A 19628-nucleotide genomic window follows, 5' to 3' on the forward strand; every position below is an offset into this window, starting at 1 on the left:
ATACAGACTTATCAGTGAAAATTTCAAAAACTAATAAAACTTCTCAGATTCTCATCATCTTGTGAGGAAATTGAAGATGGACCTATCGATAAAAAGGTGAAACAGGTGGAAATCTGTCTTCTAATACAGTCACATTTCTACTGTAACTGCTTTCTGAGTAGGAAACCAGAAATCAGTGACAGTACTGAAACAGGAGGTTGTAAAGACAAGAAACAAGCTTGCAATTACTGGTGATTTAGTGGATATCTTAGTTTCTGGGAGCAAAAGTTGGATTTGCTTAGTCCTATCTGACAATAACTTTTTTTGAGTAACAATGCAGAAAAATATTTAATTGAAGCTTGCATTCATTACTACCATTTTATTTTTATTGTATGTGGAAGATGCCATCAATATTGAAAGAAGATTTACTAGTGTTGGAGTCTGAGACTCAGAGTGTGTGCGCTTGTTTCTGATACCTGAGATCCAGAAAAACACTGAATTTCATACAATATGAAATTTATGAGCATGTTTTCATGGTGTTACATGAAAACAACCGTTAAAGTTAGATAGAAAAGCTAAAAGTGTGAGTGTGTAGATTAGAGAGTTTTCTTAAGTCACTGGGTGAAAAAGTTGAAGTTTAGAGTTTAAAACAGTTTAGAAAGCAGAAGGCAAGATGGAGGGTTTAGAATGTTGTTTCTTTTCCTTCTTCTTCATGTTCTTCTTCTAGAGGTTTTTGGGTAACAGTAGGTGATTGGATAGAAAAAGGCGCAGTGCAGCACACAGGCGATGGGTCATTGTGTGATTAAGAAAAACAATATACGTGTCTATTGTTAATTGGATAAGAATGAGTATAAAGATAAAAGAACTGCGTGGTTTGGGGCCATTTTGAGCTTTCATAGCCAAAGTGATCCACAAGGCCATTCTGTACCATCAAAAAGAAATGAACCAGATTTCAGTGAACTGAACTTGTGCAGATAGTCTGGGGAGACCTGCCAAGTTTTGTGATAACATCCTAATAAACACGAGAAACAAGATCCTAACAGGCTGTGGAGTTTTTGTCCTGACCCAGAGGACTGTGATAAGAGGGATTCCCTGTGAGGGAATATCCCCAAGGAGCTCAGCTCAGAGGAGACAGAAATCCATGAGTAAAAATAAAAGTGCAGAAGAAGTGCAGCAGAATAGAGAGAAAAAAGAAACGAAAAAGAATTTTTAAAAAAAGTTACAGCTGGAAATAATGAACTCCTAGTGGACATGGATCTGGGCCAAGACAAGACCATGTGGTGGGCAGGGCGAGGTAATCCACAGAACTGCCAGATAGGGAAGGATAGATCTTACCTGGCACCTATATCTCTTGGAAGTTGGTAAAATTATAGCATTCAGCATTGGGTTAGACTATGAAAAATTAAATATGAGGGCTAATAAGTTGCTTTGTGTGTGTACAGTACAGCAGAGCAGTTTCATTTTCAAAAAAAAAGAGCATCTAAATATATGGAATTTTAAGTACAGATAGGAAGATTGTTATACTGTACATGGTTATTTAATTCAATTATATTATGTGCAGTGTTTCTTATAGCAAACTGCCATGTTGTTTTGTTTTCCTTCATTCTTATAGCTGCTGGTATAACTCACAAGTTGTTTGGTGGATCATTACATATAATGTACTTTGAAGTGGTCACATAAATATTTAACTTAAATTTTATATCCCAAGATAGTCTGTCTAAATTTCCATTTCATATTCCATAGAACACCTAACACATTTTTTTGTCTGCTTTTGCTGTAGACAGCTTCCTGTAGGTTTATTTTCCATAAAGTAGGCAAGAAATTAGAAGTTGGTAGGACATAGTGGAGGCTGAATTTACGGTATATTATATTAATGTATCTTATATATACATACATATATATATGTGTATATATATATATATATATATAAGCGCATCTATTATATTTAGGGTATATATATTAGCATAGTTATGCTTTAGTCTTTACCAACCCAGCTTATTAAATTCCTCAGAGTCTCATAAATAATGCCAAGTTATTCAACAAGACATCATCCAATGATGAAAGAACATAGCCTGATGTATTTATACTCTTCTTAGGCTGGGGTTTCTAATTCAAACATTCATCACTTGCTCCCCAAAGGGAACCTTGCCATATCAAATACCGTAAGAGATCATTAGCTGTGATAATTAGGTAAGCTCTCAAATATTTTTTCTGTTAAGTCCCAATTAAATGGCCTGTTTTGATTTTATATCCTTTCTGTCTGAAAAGAAAATATTCCATCGTCCTGGCTGTGCAATTGGCCATATGTCTCTTTTGCCACAGAACTGGAGTCTCCTTCCAGTAGCAGATTGGGCAAACATGGAAAAAAACCCACCCATTATACTCAAAAGCTTTTGGTATCTGGTTGAGGAGATCATAACCATCCAGATCCAAGAGCCAAATTGTATCTTCCCTCCCCACAAACCACATTAGGTTTGCACATTCTCCCCACGAGATGTGAGTGGCAGCAACTGGACAGCTGGTGCAGATTTCCTTTCTTTTTACTCTGTCCTTTCGAGGGGCTGGACTGGTGTTCTGGTCAGGTTCCAAAAATGTAAGCTGGTATGTGGGCTGCTGTGCTGCTGCTGCTTGCTCAGAGATGTAGGCTACCAGCTTCCATCTGGGTCATGACAATTTCATTCTGATCTCTGTACAGACCTTTCTCCAAACAATTGTGTTCTCCTGAGAAAAACTGTTATTTGTGAGAGCCAGATTTCAAATAGCCAGCTGGCTGCCACTCCACAGGTTTGTAGCTCTTTTCTACATTGTATTTTCCTTAATAAATCCTGATTCTAGGCTGTAATGAAAATCAGTGAATTTCATGGGTAAAATGAAGGTGAATCTGTAGGTTTCAATTATTTTTTAATTATTATGTATGTATATTTGTACACATATATATATAATTAAAGCTACAAATGGAAATCTTGAGAATTTAGGAATTTTATTGGCATGAACCTCTATGACCTAATAAACAATTTCATTTTCTTGGGTTTGCGTGCAAGATTTTGTTATTCACTGTCAAATCCATTTCTATCTTTCTCTGGATTCCTTGCTTTAAGATGAAATTAATAAGATAATATTAAATCCTGGTTGGGGACAGTAAAGTTGTATTTTGACAATGGGTCTGCTCATAAAAACTCTCTTAAAATTCCAGATAGATTTGTCCATTAAACATGTCTCTCCTCTACCATTGATCGCGTACAATGCAGAGAAGGTCCATAATGCCTATCTTAATTACATGGAACATAGCAAAAGTAGTAATTATCATCTACAGATTTTCACAGAAACAAATATTAGCATAATTTGCAATTTATTTATTGCAAGATAAATAAATATCTACAGTAAATCTGGCCCCAAACGTTGGAATTTAAGGAGAGAACATGTATATAATTAGGGACCTTTTCCTGACACTGGTTTGAACAAATTTTTTCTATTTTAATGGCTCTTGTCCTAAAGTTGTAAATACAAATATTTAATCTATATTTCATTATGGGAGGCTTTTACAACCTCTGGAAAATATTTTCATTTAGGATGTCACACAAAGTTTAAAAATCCAATATAGAATTTTACTAAATCCCCTCTTCATTACCTCAAGAATATACCTAGTTGCTTTCGAAATTCAGAAAAGAGATATCATTAGATTTTAATTCAAACAAAGAAATTGCATTCACCAGTATCACAGAATCTTCTTGTAATAAATTGGCCCTGAAACCTTCTGGATTAATGTATTTTTGAGACTTTAAGTCCTTCAAATTTTTATTTTTCTTCTGTGGGACTTTTGGGCATTTCTTGTAGATTTTCTTGCATTTACTTTCTGCATATAGCCCTCTGTGACCCCATGGACAGTACAGAAATGAGATTTAGGCCAGTGTGATACTCCATCTAGCTTGCTGTCCTTTCCCAGGGAAAGTGAAAAAATTGTAAAGAAAATTGATGTAAGAGCAGTAAGTGTTACCCAGACAACTCAGCTGGCTGCTGTTCCTACCTCCAGGAAGCAGAAGAAAAGAGAAGCAGCAAGTGAAGGCTCAAAAGGTCTCATCTGTCTGATAATACCCTCTTGACTTGTCTCCCCTGGCAAGGTGGAAACTGAAGTTGGATTTGGGTCACTTCTTCAGCACCCAGTACTTCCACTCAACTGTGAGCTCAAGGGTTTTTTCAGCAAGTTTTTTTTCACATAGTTATAGTTTCTTCTGCTGTCTGTCTCAACATAAAGAATTTCTAATTGCTAATGAAATGTAGTTTTCCTCATTCCAATGAGAAATTGGAATTGGGGTCTTTCACACAGTCTTTCCTTTTCTACTCTAGGCTGATCATAATGTTTAAAATGTATTTGAATTATTGTTACTAATTTTATTTCTTGCTGTATATTACTGAAAATATTAATTACAAATATTCATATACGTGCACCAGAGAGAATATTTAGTATCTGCACTATAAAAATGTCCATATTGAAAAGACAGTTTATGACAACTCACCATGTTTTCTCTTGGTTTCACAGCTTTGAAAACTAGCAGCAAGACTTGAAAATGCTCTGGTTTTCCTTCAACTTTTAAGGGTCAAGAGTTTCAATTATAGGAAATTAACTGTACTGATCTAGTATTTATCTGCCTGAAGGTCTTAGTCATTCCATATATAAAATGAAAATTAAGGGAGACTTTTCATGAACTGTATTGATTTTGTCACAGTGAGATCTCTGGTGGATGTATTTGATACACCGAGCTTCTAAAAAGCCATAATGTAATTAATACTTCTTCTAAGTGCTTTAAGGGAATATCTCTGTCTTTAGTTCTAAGTTCCCCTGAACCCTCAAGACTCATCTAGCTCCTGCCTCTTAAAAAGAGAAAAGCAGATTGAATAAATATACAGCTGTACAAATTTATTTCTTAAGGATGAAATCTATTGATATGACAGCCCATATGTTTAAATTTTGGTAACAACCAGACAGGGTTAGCAATAAAATTTGTAACAAAAATTTCAAAATGACTGTGCATCTTTTGAGAGAGAAATAAAAAAAAAAATAATGCTATTGCATACAAGGTTGGAATATATTGTGAAAATCGTCTGGTTCTTATTTAAAAATTTGCATTAAATTTCCTTATGTAGAAAAGATTAAATAAGTTGATTTCCTGCCCTCCCAAACTAGAAGTCTTTGATTCAAAAGAAAAGTGTTCAGATAACCTCCATTTTCAAGGAATAGGAAGTGTCAGTGATGTAACTACAGAAAAGCACTGCTGAAAAATAGACTCCATTTCTGTCATGCACATTCACTACTTGATAATGGAATAACAGAAAGAGAAAAAAGGAAATCAAAGCTCAAAGGAAAAGAAAAAATATAAAAAGCCTCATTTTCCATTTAAATTGTCTCCTTCAGATTTGACAGTGTAGAACAGTTATGAGTTCTTTTGGGTGTCTGTGACTCAAGTTTTGGAAAAGAAAAACTTTGGCTTTTCTTGTTCTCAGAACTCTTTTTCATAGGCTTTTATATTTACTGACCGAACGACCTCCATGTCTAAAACAAGAAAAAAAAATAGAAGTTCATAGCATAATGATTTTGCTCAAATAAATCAGAGTAAAATAACATTTTTATGCAAACTGACTTAAGAGATTTAATTCATTCTGTATGTTCAAAAATTACAAAATTGTTCCTTCTGCTGCTGCACTGGAGTAGTGTTTTGGCTTTGCAAGGTATATTCTTCTTATTATTATATGTAACTCTGTATGTAACATATGAAACTGGAAAAACCAGCTATAACCATGCACTTTGATTTCTCTTCTTGATGATGATAACTGCTTGTCTGATCTCACACTAATAGGGTTAGCACCCATCTCTCTATATATAGATTGCTGAGACTGACATAACATTGTCCTGAAAGGAGAAAACTGCATTTATATAAACCCTGAACTAAAAATTAATGAATGAATTGGTTGTAATCACAGGTTTTTCAACACTAAAGTGCCTTTGGCATGAGCAGACAGGAAACACCCAGAAAAGCCTCTATAACAGTTGCTAACTTTTTTATTTTTTCCTCCTGTATAAAAAAATATTGGTGTCTCTAGTTTCCAGCTGCAAAAGAAAGGCTGGTTGTTTTAAAATTGTATTTCAGCTACAAAGTGATATATGCATTTTAGGAGCTTGGTTTTTTAACAAATGTGGTGCTATTTGTTAATGTGTTAGAAAATTGCATGCAGAAAAAACCTGTATGATTGCAGTGCAAAACCATTTAACCAGGAGACTCAGTGCTGCCTCAAAAGCCTTGCAAATGTCTTTTATTAAAAATAATTAAATGTATATGATTGAGATTTCAGGGACTGGGCAGACATCATCCTCTATCTTCCATCCTGCCTTTAAAACAGTAATCTCCTTGTCTCAAAACGTTTGAGGACTGGTTTATTTTAATCCTGTACCATTGCCACTGAAGATGCTGTTTTTAATTTAAACAAATACTCATGTGTGTTGCAAGTCAGTCTCTGAAATTACTGTTTGTTCATAGTCAAACTGTTCTGCCATTCAAGAAAGATCAATTTGGAAAAGAACACCTGCAGGAAAACACTGCAAGAATAAGGAGGTGACTGGAGACACTGATTTAGGACACTAAAAATGATTTGCCTATTTAATCCAGAAAGAGAAGAGAGGTGTTTATTGTTCTCTACCATTTGTTCAAGTGAATAAGCACCAGGGAAAGCAAAGAGCTATTAAAGCTTAAGGATGATTTTGGCAAAAGAATAAATGAGTATAAATAGTCTATGAATAAATTTAAGGTAGTTATTAGAGGAAGGTTTCTAGCCATTAAGAAACTGATGTTCTGAAAAAAGCCTTTGAACTAGAACAACTGTGGAAAAAGAGTAATTAGTTATAAGAAAAAAATACTGCTATTTATTTGCAGTTCCACTGTTGCCTGCAGTTTCCAAGGTCTGTAAAGATGACACAAAATTTCTTGTCTGGCCTTGTACCCACTTCCTCTTGATGTGATACTCAAAGTATGCAGTACATATGTTCTGTGAGTCACACTGATGTGCAAATCTCAGACCTTCCCTTAAACCACTAGGAAAGATTTGTAGATGCTGGGAAACAGGAGGACATTGTGCATTATTATGTAGAGGGACACATTCTTTCTAAATCTTTAAAAAGAAATACATATACTATTACAGAACTGTACATCTATATCTTACCCATCGATCCTATAGCTGCACAACCAAAAATGTGTTTAAATCACAATCATCTCAATATTCATACCTTAAATCAAGAGAAAATTACTTAAAAAAAAATATTGTACTGCTGTTATAATGTAGAGTTTACCTTAAAGCAATTGATTGTTAAGTTTGTCACCAAAAAACCTGAGGATATCTGTAGGAAGTCCTTTTTTCTCATACAGAAATATATAGGGCAAGATTGGCAGTAACCTAAAAACTTCCAGCTCTGCAAAGAAAGAGGTGGAAAATATATATTAAATCTTTCATAGAGCAGCTTCACAGACACACTGCTGCAGAGAAAGAACTAAGCAATGTCTGAATTCAGGTTTGCAGTGAAAACTTCACTGCCAAAGCCAAGGAAGCCTAACCCTTACCTCTCCCTCAGAAATGTCTTATAGGTCAAATATTGCAGTAGTGGAACACTAAAAAGTCTTATATAAAAGGCATTAAAGGTAAACTTGAAACTATTGTCTGAGGGGATATTTAATATTCATGATGATAAAACTATCAGAAAGTGCCAGGTGACTAAAATAAAGCTCTCCTAGATCTGAACATTGGAGAATAGTACAAGAGTAATCAACATTACTGACCTCATAGCATCTATTGTGATCACTCATATTAACAGCATTAGAAATGTAAGGCATAGCACAACAAAATTTATTAATTAAACTTCATGAAAGTAGTGACTTGTGAGTAGATATTAACCAAATAAAAAAAACCAGGATTTTTGAAATTAGTTACAGATGTAAAACAAGCATTGAGCTGGAAACCGAAATTGTAAAGAGGCAATGGAAAACTGAAACCTCTTTGACCCTTTGGTACTAAAGTAGTAAAACTTTAACAAAGTGACCTGGGAATCACCTGGGAAAGTGAATAAACCAGGATCAGATTTTTTTGATGTCATGTGTTACAAAGGAGAGGAACAAAACTGTAAAAGTTGGCACAGAGGTAAAATAAGACACTTAAGAGAGTGATGATTTGTTTTCTTCTTAAAATAATAATCAAGACAACAAACTAAGCAAGTAGCATCATTCTTGGAAAAAAACAGAAGTTAAAGAAAATCATATGGGATGTCAAGTCCTTTGTAACAATGCATATAAAGATGTAGCAATCTGTTCTTGTTTCTCCTTATTTAGATAGAGTTTTTCAAGTGGTTCTGGAAAGGGATCACTTTACTGTGTTAAGAGCATTAAAATACAATTTCAGACATTCTGCATTTAGGTTCCTTCTTTGTCAGTAAGCCAATATAAGCCCATGTCAGAGCATTAGGCAGAAGCTAGCACATGAGGAGCTGAGACTGCCCAAACAACACTTGAGAGAATAACTTACTGTCCCCAGTGCCAGTCACATACTTTAGGTCATTTGGCATAGATATTCCCCCCAGAATCGTCCTCTTTTCAACAGCAGGAACAATTCCATTACATTCAGACACTTAAGTAAAATAAAATGCATGCATTGCCAGTGTTACATGACACAGATAAAGTGAAACCTCCCCACAGAACATGCACAGTGGAGATCTCAACTCACAGTGTGTGATCCACGTCTAACTCTGTGCCTTTCTTTTGCTTCCTCTCATAACAACCCTGAACTCCCTTTCCAGCTCACCAGGGGACTGATCCCTTTGCTTTCAGGTGAGCCCTGCTTCTGAGTTTGTGACACTTTTAAGTGAAGCTTAGCTCACTGCCTCTGGAGCTAGGCTGCAAGTGGAGCTGCTCAGTGCCTAGGAATGCCGGTGTCACGTCATGAAGCCAGTGAGAAAAGCAGCACAGAGCTCGGCAAAGATAACCTGATGCCTTAACTAGAATTGTGCATTTTTATCTTCCAAATGAACAATGTAATAACTAAATTGGAACAACTTTGTCAAGACTTTAAATTCAAGGGGGGAGAGCACTGGCTAATATAAAAGTTGTGCACATACCATTCCTTCAGGTCTGCAATAAAAACAACTGAAATGGTGTTCAGTGTTTACGTCACTCTGCAAGGGCCTTTGGCTATTTCTCTACACCTTCTTGAGTGCTTCAAGTAAACTTCTGGAATATGTGTACCATTAAAAGATTGTGATCCTTAAGTATCAGCCCAGGAAAGAGGAAGGGATGCTTCACTATGCTTCCTTGTCTGACTGATTTGCTGCTGAGTTAATTCCTCTAACTGCTCAGTACTGCTTTACAAGACTTTTTCTTTGATGATCTTCTTTTTTAAAGCATTTTATGAAAAAGTCAAAAGGCATAATATTAATGAAGCTCTGAATATTAAGGCAACTGATAAATGGCTGTATTTGTCTCTGAGAATGCAAATTCTGTGTTAGAATGAAAGTTATCATTGAATGACCCTACTATAAAACAGAGGTGAAAAAAAAAATCCTACAGAAATTAAATCCTTCAGACAAATGACAATAAATGCTTTATTTTATATAATAGAGGTGTCTGGAAGTCTAAGTGAAGTCTAAAAATAAATGATGCAGAAATGAGACAATCAAAAGTCAAAATAAAATAAGCAAATAAAACTGGAAGTTGCATAAACAGTAACAACTACTTTGCTGTGTTAAGAAGTTCCCTGAAGATTGACTAGACCAAATATTTGTTCTGGTTAGGTACTAAGAAAAATGATCACAAAGTTATCTTCAGATGAATAATATTTAGTTCCCTTTAGAATTCTTTTCTTCAGAGAGAATGCTGTAAAGGGGATTTGAAGTAAAACACACAAGTGGTCCCACAGGTCTTTCTGACTACTGCAACATGTCTGTTATGCAAGAAAAGAAGACAAAAAAATTTAGAAAAGAACTATAAGGAAAGAGACAGAGAATGGAAAATGCACTTTAGATTTTTCTATAAATGTACTCTGCCACCAGGTATTTACCAAGTCTATGCTCTCTGAGCCACTGTTGCTTCTAGCTAAGTCTTAAATTCACCTGCAGGGATTTCAATTTGCTCATGTTGAAAGGCCTGATGAAACTTAGGTCTTGCACTGAAGGCTTAAATATTTGCTAAATTTCACGTGGCTTCATGCTTTTTACAAGAACTTTATTCAAATGTTATAACAAACATTTCATAGTTCAGTCTCATTAATACAGTAAACTGGTACCCTGTTGTCAGGAAAATTAATCCACAAACACCAGAGGTTTATGTCCAAAAAGGAGACAGAGGAGTCCTTTTTCTTTATTTGAATAAAGGGAGAGGCCATGGGACATTCCCCTGGGGTCTCTCAAATTTTTGGAGGACACAGCCTCCTTTTTATCCTAATTCCCTGGCTGCATGTTCCTCTCTCTTTCCCCATTGGCTGAGGTACTTGAGAGATACAGACTTCCCAGAACACCTGATACCTGTTTCCCCTCTAAAGTATATACCTCCCTCTCAATTTTTAATTCTTATGGAATTGATGTTTTTTTTCCCCATTGTTTCTTTCATCTTTCAATATCCAATTTAGTTTATCAGCATGCCTACAGTTTGTTTGTAAAGGCAAATATATTTTTTTTTCCATTCATCAATCAGTGGAATCCTTCTCATTGTTTCTTTTATCTCTCAAGTGCTAGTTTTATCTATCAGCAGACCCACAGATTGTTTGTAAAGACAAATCTGTCATTCTTCTCACTGTGATCAGGGTAAGAGAGTAGTAGAAATGTAGAAATGGTACACAACTTCAAAATTTCAAAAGAGCCAATTAACTACTGGAAATTTCATCACCACTCCAGATATTATGTATCAGAAATTGTGAATGCAGAACTTGCAGTAACCCACAAGCAAGAGCTAGGTTAGATGAAACCTAGAATCTCTTCATACTACTTATGTTCAAATAATTTTTCTTAATTGTGGGCTCAGGTGCCTTTTGAGAGCTGCTAAAAACTCGATGGAATTTTGCTGGGAGACACTAACAGAAAGACACTCTGAGGAAAGGTTAGCATGAAATCCTCTGCAGAATGAGGAGAACAGAGGAGGTATTATCTCCTAGGGCTGAAAACCAGGTAATAACCTCTCTGTTACACCACACATGATACACTTTTCTTTTTCCTAAAGCTCTTCAATCATACTCTCCTGCCCAGTAACACTTACCTATTAAGACCTGTATTTTCCTTCTGTTCACTTACATTGCCACTGGGAGACTAAGACCTTTGTTTAGCTTTCATGTACAGGGAGCAGGAAAAACCCTATATTATTCCTGGTGTAGACCTCTCTCTCTCTGTAGTAGCTGGTATATCCTTCACCCTGCTTTCTTCCTGCTGCCTGTGAACCAAAGGACCACAGGCTCAGCTCTGATACCGCACAGATCCAAGACCTCAAACTACTGAGGAGGATCTCTGAGCAAATTCTTAGGAAGGAGAGGAAATCAAGAAATCATGCTGTCAAGTTGAAATCATTATCAAATCAGGGAGCTAAGAAAGGGATTTCTCCATAGGAATGTAGAATATCTATGGGGAAAAACCCTGTGAATCTGGCTGGGGTTGGGTTTTTGGGTTATCAAGTTATCAGCCTGTGGTGCTGAGCTGGTTGAAAATTGCATCGCAGCAGCAGGGAAGAGCTGACTACAGAGGTCCTTGCCCATTTGGCTGGGGTTCTCTGGACAGCAGACTCTTCAGGTGTTGTGTCAGAGGAGGTGAGTACAAGAAGGGTTAGCCTGACAGATTGCTAAATCCTCCACATCTATTGTACATCAATCAATAGGTATTTGCTTGTGAGTTCTGTATATTCTGCTTTCAGAGATTTACACACAGATAAAGAAGTCTGAACAAACTGATCCAGAAGAGAGAATCCGTCACTGGAAAGCTTTCTTATGACCAGTCACTTCTACTGCACTTGTGAAAAAAATCCCAGCCATAATTCAGTTCTATTTCTGCCCCTGTAGCACTGAAGTATATTTGGAATTGAGCAGAAGATGACAGCTGTTTAATACCACCTATGACTTTTATCAGTGAGTATGTTTGGAGACAAAGTGAGGATTATTACACCCAGTTGAAGCTTCAAGGAGAACTGGTATTAAGCATAAAGTATCATCAGAATTTGCTCAAGAGGATAGGTAATTAACTACACTTCTATACTTTTGAAGAGTGCCAACTTGTTTCCTCTATTTTCACTACTTCATGAGACAGTTTCACTTTTCAAATTGAAGATTGATTATAAGACGGTCAGAAGTATTGTGACAAAGGAGAATAGTATCATAGTCATTCAGCAAACAGAGGAAATCCTCTGTCTGTTATCAAAACACTTCGGATTTTTTTTTTTTTGGTGTTGTTTTGGAGTTATTTTGAGAAAAGCAGGAGTTTGAAACAGTGCATTAACGTTTTCATCTATGAAAGCATAATAAGCTGCTCAAAAGAAAAGTAGCTTAAATGTTTGGAAAGGCTAATTATTAGAAATGTATCCCAGCTCATGATGAACTCCACTGTGATTAATGAAATGTAAATATTTACCCACACCATCACTCAAATAGTAACATTCTACCTATTGAAATTCTCATGCAGCAGGTGATGAGTACTGGTTTCTACATAACACAGAATATCTAAGATCTCACTGAGGAAAAGCAATATAGTATTTGCAAATGTTTTTTGGAGAAGAGGCTAATATATTCTATATGTTTAAAAAACTGCATTGCTTATTTCTAAATAAATAATAATAAAAAAAACCTATATAGAGTTCCCCTAGGGTTAATAGCTGATCTTTTCTTAAAAAAATTATGATTGTCAATTTTTCCTTGTGGGAAATTTAGTATGGTATCATCTTTTTTCATTTAAACATATTTGGAGTTGTTCAATTTCAAATATATCCCCTTTGAAAACTTTGCTATTCCACTGTATATGCTAAATAACTAACAATGCTGCTTGAAAAGCACTTTACATGTTCAAAGTGCTGTGTAAATATTCACTACTGAAATTATTTATAGACATTTGAGCTGGAAGGAGCACTCTAGATTTTTCTTTTTCAGGAACTATTCTTCAATTAGGTGTCATTTTAGCCTACTTAGATAACTTGTCCCTGTCTAAGAATGGTCTCCACAATTTTTACAATCAAACCAAATTAATATAATACATCTGTTTTATATATAAATATAATAAATAAAATAATAGATGCTAAATAAAATGAAAACATAAATAAATAAAATAATAAATAAAATAAAATAAAATAAAATAAAATAATAAATAAAAATAAAATAAATTCATAGAATAAATAAAAATAAATAATAAATAATATAAAAAATCTGTTTAAAGGCAGCCTTGCTTCATGGATATCACATTTTCCTTCATCAAGAAGAAGGAGGCATTTGCCAAGGATATTAAGGAATACATTTGCAACTGGAAGGCAGGAAGTGCTTGTTTAGATATTTTATTATTCTTTGCCCTCAGTGAAAAGTGACATTTGACCTAAGAACAATGAAAAGTTAAGTTTTATAAGCAGATTAAATGCTGCAGTTTGTACTGTATACCTGTCAAGGGTTTTTTATATGTTTTTCTAAGTGTAATGATACATCTTTCACGTGATATATGAATTCCTTTATTAACCTAAAAGCATTTTTGATGGTAGATAGTAACAGAAAAAAAAACAGAGACATTTTGTGTATGCAGGCTGGGATACAACAGAGTTGGTGGCAGCTCACAGGTCCCTCAGTATTCACTGAGGAATTTGCTTTGTGGTGCTTTGCCAGAACTTAATTTGGGAGAAAAGATTGACCTGGGGTTTGCATAGTCACACCTTTCCGTACTCCAGGAGTTATCAGAAGAACCAGGGAGGGCTGTCACGTGGGCACCTTTGTACTCAGAAGTCAGACACGAAAACATTACTCTGAGATAAATGAAAATGATGCTGCTTTTGGCTTGTCTAGGTCAAGATTAGTAACAAAACTGTCAGAAAAATGTTGATTCCAGAACTAGAGTTTGAACCATCCTTTTGAAATTTGAAAGGCTTTTCTGGCACTTATTGACAGGCACAGTTTTGACATGATAGCTGTTTCAGGTCACTGTAAGCAGTCTCTGGTAACTGTAGAACAGAAGTTCCTGTTTCTTTTGTGGAAATACAGAAATGCCAATTCAGTGTCTCATTCAGGCTAATCACAGGAAGCTTTCGTCTAGAGCTTTCATCCATCAATTATTATTGAGATTGCAATAGTGATGATCTCAAGCTCAAATCTTTTAAAGGAAAATTGATGTTTTTTCTTAGAAGGTAGCTACAACCATAAAACCCAAACATAACATCAGTAGAACAACTGGCATCCTTCTCAGCCAATATATGATGTCTGAAAATTGCTACACCCAGATACCCTTGTACCAGCATGCAGTCATCAAAAAGCTTCTTAAATCAATCAAAAATAAATTAATGAAAGCTTTCCTCTAACTCTCCCTTGACAAAGAACATATAGAGCATAATAAGAAGTTTACAGTCCTGTAATTACACTGACTCATTTTAGCAGGCTCATTCACTTATATAAAAATTACAATTTACTGCTGCAATGAAGAAACCATTAATTAAATCTTTTCTGGATTTCTTTTTGTAATTTTCTTTCCACCCCATAAATGCCACCCAACCACATCTAAGTTCACAACACTTTGGTTGACAAATTAGGAAAATTCTTTCAGCAACATTCTCTTTTTCCCCAACAGGTCTAATATTTTGTTGATTTCCACTTCTCCATGCACTGAATTCCTTGTTCACAATTTCTAGACCATCTACTACAGTTCAGGTATAATTTAAATGCACACTGGAATCATGCCTGTATATTGTATATGAATTAAGCATGTGCACTGGGGCCTTTGATTGCTTTTTAGTTTTTTCACATAGTCCCCAGACTGGCACAAGCTCAACCTGGCTGCTATCTTTAGGCTGACTTCACAGAGATTTCTGTTTCTGCTCCAGTGTTCACAGCTACAAGAGGGATGACATCTCCCACTTAAGGAAGAAGAACCTACTGCAATCACATTGCCTTTCTTTCTACTTTCTCACATAAGTGCCAAAATGATGGTGGGTTATTTTTGTTTGTTTGTTTATTTTCATTTGGTTTGCTTTGCTTTGCCTTTTTTATGAACTCTAGACCATTAAAAATTGCAGGACTTTAATGTTAAAATATATTCTAGCCTGCATAGGCTAGAACTGCAGTTTCCAGCACTAGTACCAATTTTTGTGACAAATGCTCTAAGGTGAAGAGCATTATTTTTAGAAACCAGGTCAGTGGATAATAATGGTAGAGGAAAAGCCAGTCTCATCCTTGTTAACCTCTGTTCTGGTCTTGGTTGCAGTAGCATTATTGTTGTCATAGTAGCTAATATGAAGCCATGTTTTGGATTTATGGTGAAAACAGGGCTGATAATGTAGAGCAGATTTTGTTATTGTGAGCAGGGCTGACACAGAGCCAAGGCCTTTTCTGCTTTCTGCTGCCACCCTGGTGGTGTGCCTGGGGGTGCATGGCCAGATGCACATGACCCAGCTGACCTGGGGAATATTCCATACCACAGGACATAGGTAAATACAGCTGGAAGAAGAGGCAATATTCAGAGTGATGGCATTTGCCTTCCCAATTCACCATGACCCATGATGGAGCCCTGCTGTCCTGGAGGTGGACAAACCCCTGCCTGCCAATGCAACAACAAGCTTTAGAGGGCTGGTCCATAGACTATATCTGTGTGTATATCTATTAAATGCCAGGAAAGGGCATGCAAGACACAGATGGGATGGAATAAGGAGTAGAAACGGCCCTGGTTTTGGCTGGGACAGAGTACATTTACTTCCTAGTAACAGGTGCAGTGACATTGTTTGGATTTAGTATGAGAATGGTATTATTAACACAATGAAGTTTTGGCTGTTGCTATTTAAGTCAAGGGCTTTTAAATGTCTCATGCTCTGACAGTGAAGAGCTGCACAAAACACTGGGAGAGAGCACAGGAAGGACAGCTGACCTGAACTGACCAAAGGAGTATACACCACAATATAGAATGTCATTCTCAGTATATAAACAGGGGGAGTTACACAAAAAAGGGGCTGATCAATTCTTGGGAACAACCTGGGTATCAGTCAGCGGGCAGTGAGCAACTGTACTGTGCATCTCTTGCTTCTCTTGTGTTCTGTTTTACTTTTCCTCTCCTTCTCATTACTATTATTGTTTTAGTAGTAGCATAATTGTATTATTAATAAATATTATTGCATTTTGTATTATTTCTGAAATTGTTCTTATCTCAACCCAAGAGGTTTACCTTTTTTTTCTTATTTGCCTCCACACAATGGGGTGTGTGTGTGTTGTGGGGGAGACAAACAAGTATTTCTGTGGTATTTAGTTACCAGCTGGGGTCAAACCTTAACAACATCTTACCTCAGATGTTCTCCTGCAGCAGCTTGTAAAACCTTTAAAACACTAACAGAAGTTCAACGCTTCAATAAGGAAATAAAATGAAAAAAATGCAATATCATAAGGAAAAAAGAGTGTGCTCTTTTGCTTCAAGGGATTTAATATTTTAGTGTTTTCTTTTGAGATAGGTAATTCTCTGACCTCTTATACCAGCACCATTTTTTACACACCTATAGATTTTAATTCTACAAGGAAACTAAGATTTGGCAGCATTTAAGAGGAGCCTTACAGACCTGAGTAAATGGTGGTCATTTGGGGAGGTGCCCTCTACTCAGTTTCAAGCAAAGTTCAGTTTGGGACAAGCAGAACACAACATTCTCTGCCAAATAAAGTGTGTGTTTTCTTAAACAATCACCAGAGAGGTCATAAAATACAAAAGCTTTCCATAAGCATTATGCACCACCTTCTTAACACACCTGATAACATCTATTTGCATTCAAAAGAGGGGTTAAAGGTGGGAATCGCTCCATCAGCTTCCATCTGCATCAGCAGTCAAATAAAGGGACAGAGACTTCTGCTTAAAGACATCAAACAGATACTTTTGCAGTAGGTCCAAATTATCTTTTTTGCTTCTGTTGACCTTGTATGCAAAGCTGTGATATCCAGACAGTCAGATTAGAATCCCAGCCCAGTTTTAAAATGTTCTCCAAAATCCTTGGGTAGAAGGTGATATGGAAGGAATTACTATGCATGAAAATAGTTAAGGCTAGACTAGTCACTGCCTACTTTAAAATGTAGTCAATATTTTTACAGAAATGGATGCAATTAAAACAACAATACCTGTTAATTCTGAAGATACAAGATGGGCTCTTATAGGAAAAAAAATAAAAGAAATTATGGTTGACAGTCTCACTCACTTCCTTTCCCCATTTGTGCTACTACACAGATTTCTTCAAAGCAAGCAGAATATATCTGGTGTCCCTGTTGAATGAAAGGGTTATTTGTGTACAAGTGGAGAAAGCAGATGGTTTATTTCATTTGTGAAAACCCCTTTTCACTTTCAGCTGGAAATGTTGAAAAGTGGGAAAAAATGTCAGTTATGCTTTTGGTACAAAAAAATCTCATCGCTCTTGGCAGTGACCTGAGCTTGGAAGAGGAGGTGTTAGCCTTGCATCGTTTCACAGCAATGGCTGATCAGGAGTGGCATTAACCTAGCTTTAATAGAAGCTCGTTTTAGCTCTCTCTGCCAGAAAAGACTCAAAGTGATGTGACACATATGAATGGTACAACAATGCAGAGATTACATTAAAGGAAAAAAAAAAAAAAAAAAAAGAAATGAAAAAAAGAAAGGAAGAAAAAGAAAAATGTTCGACCTTTGTGAGGGCTCAGGTCAGAATATATATAGATGCAATATTAACTGCAATACTGGAAGTTGTTTGCCAGCATCTCTATTGAAACTGATGGATCTTGAGACCTCACCATTGTAGTTTAGAGACACCACCTTAGATACATAAGTAATTAAAAATCATAGCTTACTCCAATGCAATACAATAATAAGCAACATCATGCTTTGGCTAGGAATTATTTTAACAGAACATCACCAGAATTTCTGTCTAGGCAAAAGAAAGAGGAGGTACTTGATATGGCATTAGATTTTTTAAAATAATATGAAGGGAATTTTTTTATTACTGCAGTAGAATACACTAGAGATAGGGAGGCTCTTGTTTGATATTTAACGAGACAAAGTTTATATTTCATTGCATTGAAGATTGGTGGTAGCACAGATGATGTACTGACTCTGTTAATGCTCTTAACTCATAAATAACAGCTGTTTCGGCTTTTGCTAATTCCTCTTTTAATCCCCTTTCCTCCTTACACAACTTTGAAAAACACTGCATGTAGTTTTACCATTTATATTAGTATTGTCTTTACATGAGATTTCTTTCCTGTGCAAGAACTCGCTCTCCTTTATTTGTACAAATAATTCCAGGCTCATTACTGCCATTGCCCTCTCCTCTGCTTTCATTGCCTTCCCTGTAACCAGCCATTTGTTGAATTTCATTAGCATTAATACATACAGGACAAAGCTTAAGAGTTTCTGTTACCCTGATTAGGACTAACATGTTACACTTTGTAGGAGGTCAGAGGGGGTGAGTTTCTTGAGCAGAATTTACTATTAATAAAATTAATTTGATAATTCACCAGAAAAAAGCTGCTGCTGAAAGCCTATTCTCTGTGTGTTGCATAGGCAACAATCACCAGGAAAAGGAAGTGTGGAGGTGTAGTATTTTTGGTTTATTTTGAGCAAAACACTGATTTTGGAAGAGCCAAATATGTACTGTTCCTACTGGTTTTCAGTAGCAGATGTCAATGCCAGCAGTAACAAAATTAAGCCAGATCTGGTAAGCTCTTAGTGTTAAGACTGACCTGTAAATGGGCTTTTGCAAGTAGCACTGAGCAAATACCAGAAGACAGTAAATTCCATGGAGGTGCTTCTAAAATTTTTCTGCAGTTATTCTTAATATTGATATCTTGATATAACATCTTTCAGAGACAGTGCATGTATTCATTATCCTTATGCCATGGAAAGAATGGAGAACTTCAAATGATAATTTTATTTGTGCAGTGTTACTGAATTTTCAGGCCACAAAAAGCACGGTTAGCAGATTTATAGCCATTTAGTGATCTCTGCAAACAGCAATTCTGCATTTTGCATACTGAAACAGTACGACTGTGTTTATCACAGGCTCTGCCATTATAAAGAGCTAATTGCCAAAGTCAGGTTTTGAGGCAGATTGTATAAGCCCAGCAACAATGAAAAATCACATAAAATATTTTATTTTGGGCTCATGTCTAACTCTGAACTAAAATTACTGTGACATCCAGTGATTTCTAAGCGATATCAAATAGAAAGAAGTCTGGCATGAAACTCATGGACATCCATGGTGTGTGTAACCCTATATAAAGCCAGCTCCAGAAAAACTGAAGGACAGCTCTTGTTTGTACAATATTGGACAATGGTCCATTAGGGGGTATAACAGTGGCTTTGTTGGAAACCAATTTCCATATATTTACTTTCCTGTCACTGAGTTCAAAGGGTTTGTTCTGGCATGGAAATCTGGCAGAGCAGAAACAAACTAAAAACATTATTTGCCAATTCA

At 36.0% G+C, this 19628-nt stretch overlaps 1 long non-coding RNA gene across 1 annotated transcript in view; it reads left to right on the plus strand.

The window, feature by feature from the left end:
* LOC107206360 overlaps positions 1-19628 on the plus strand; it is a 91149-nt gene that overhangs the window by 58487 nt on the left and 13034 nt on the right. The window contains exons 3-6 of the long non-coding RNA XR_001522381.1: positions 2675-2763; positions 4010-4155; positions 14792-14871; positions 15045-15149. This is a non-coding gene — a long non-coding RNA (uncharacterized LOC107206360). The remainder of the gene's footprint in view (positions 1-2674; positions 2764-4009; positions 4156-14791; positions 14872-15044; positions 15150-19628) is intronic.

This window comes from Parus major, chromosome 5 (assembly GCF_001522545.3).
Source record: "Parus major isolate Abel chromosome 5, Parus_major1.1, whole genome shotgun sequence".
Taxonomy (NCBI): domain Eukaryota; kingdom Metazoa; phylum Chordata; class Aves; order Passeriformes; family Paridae; genus Parus; species Parus major.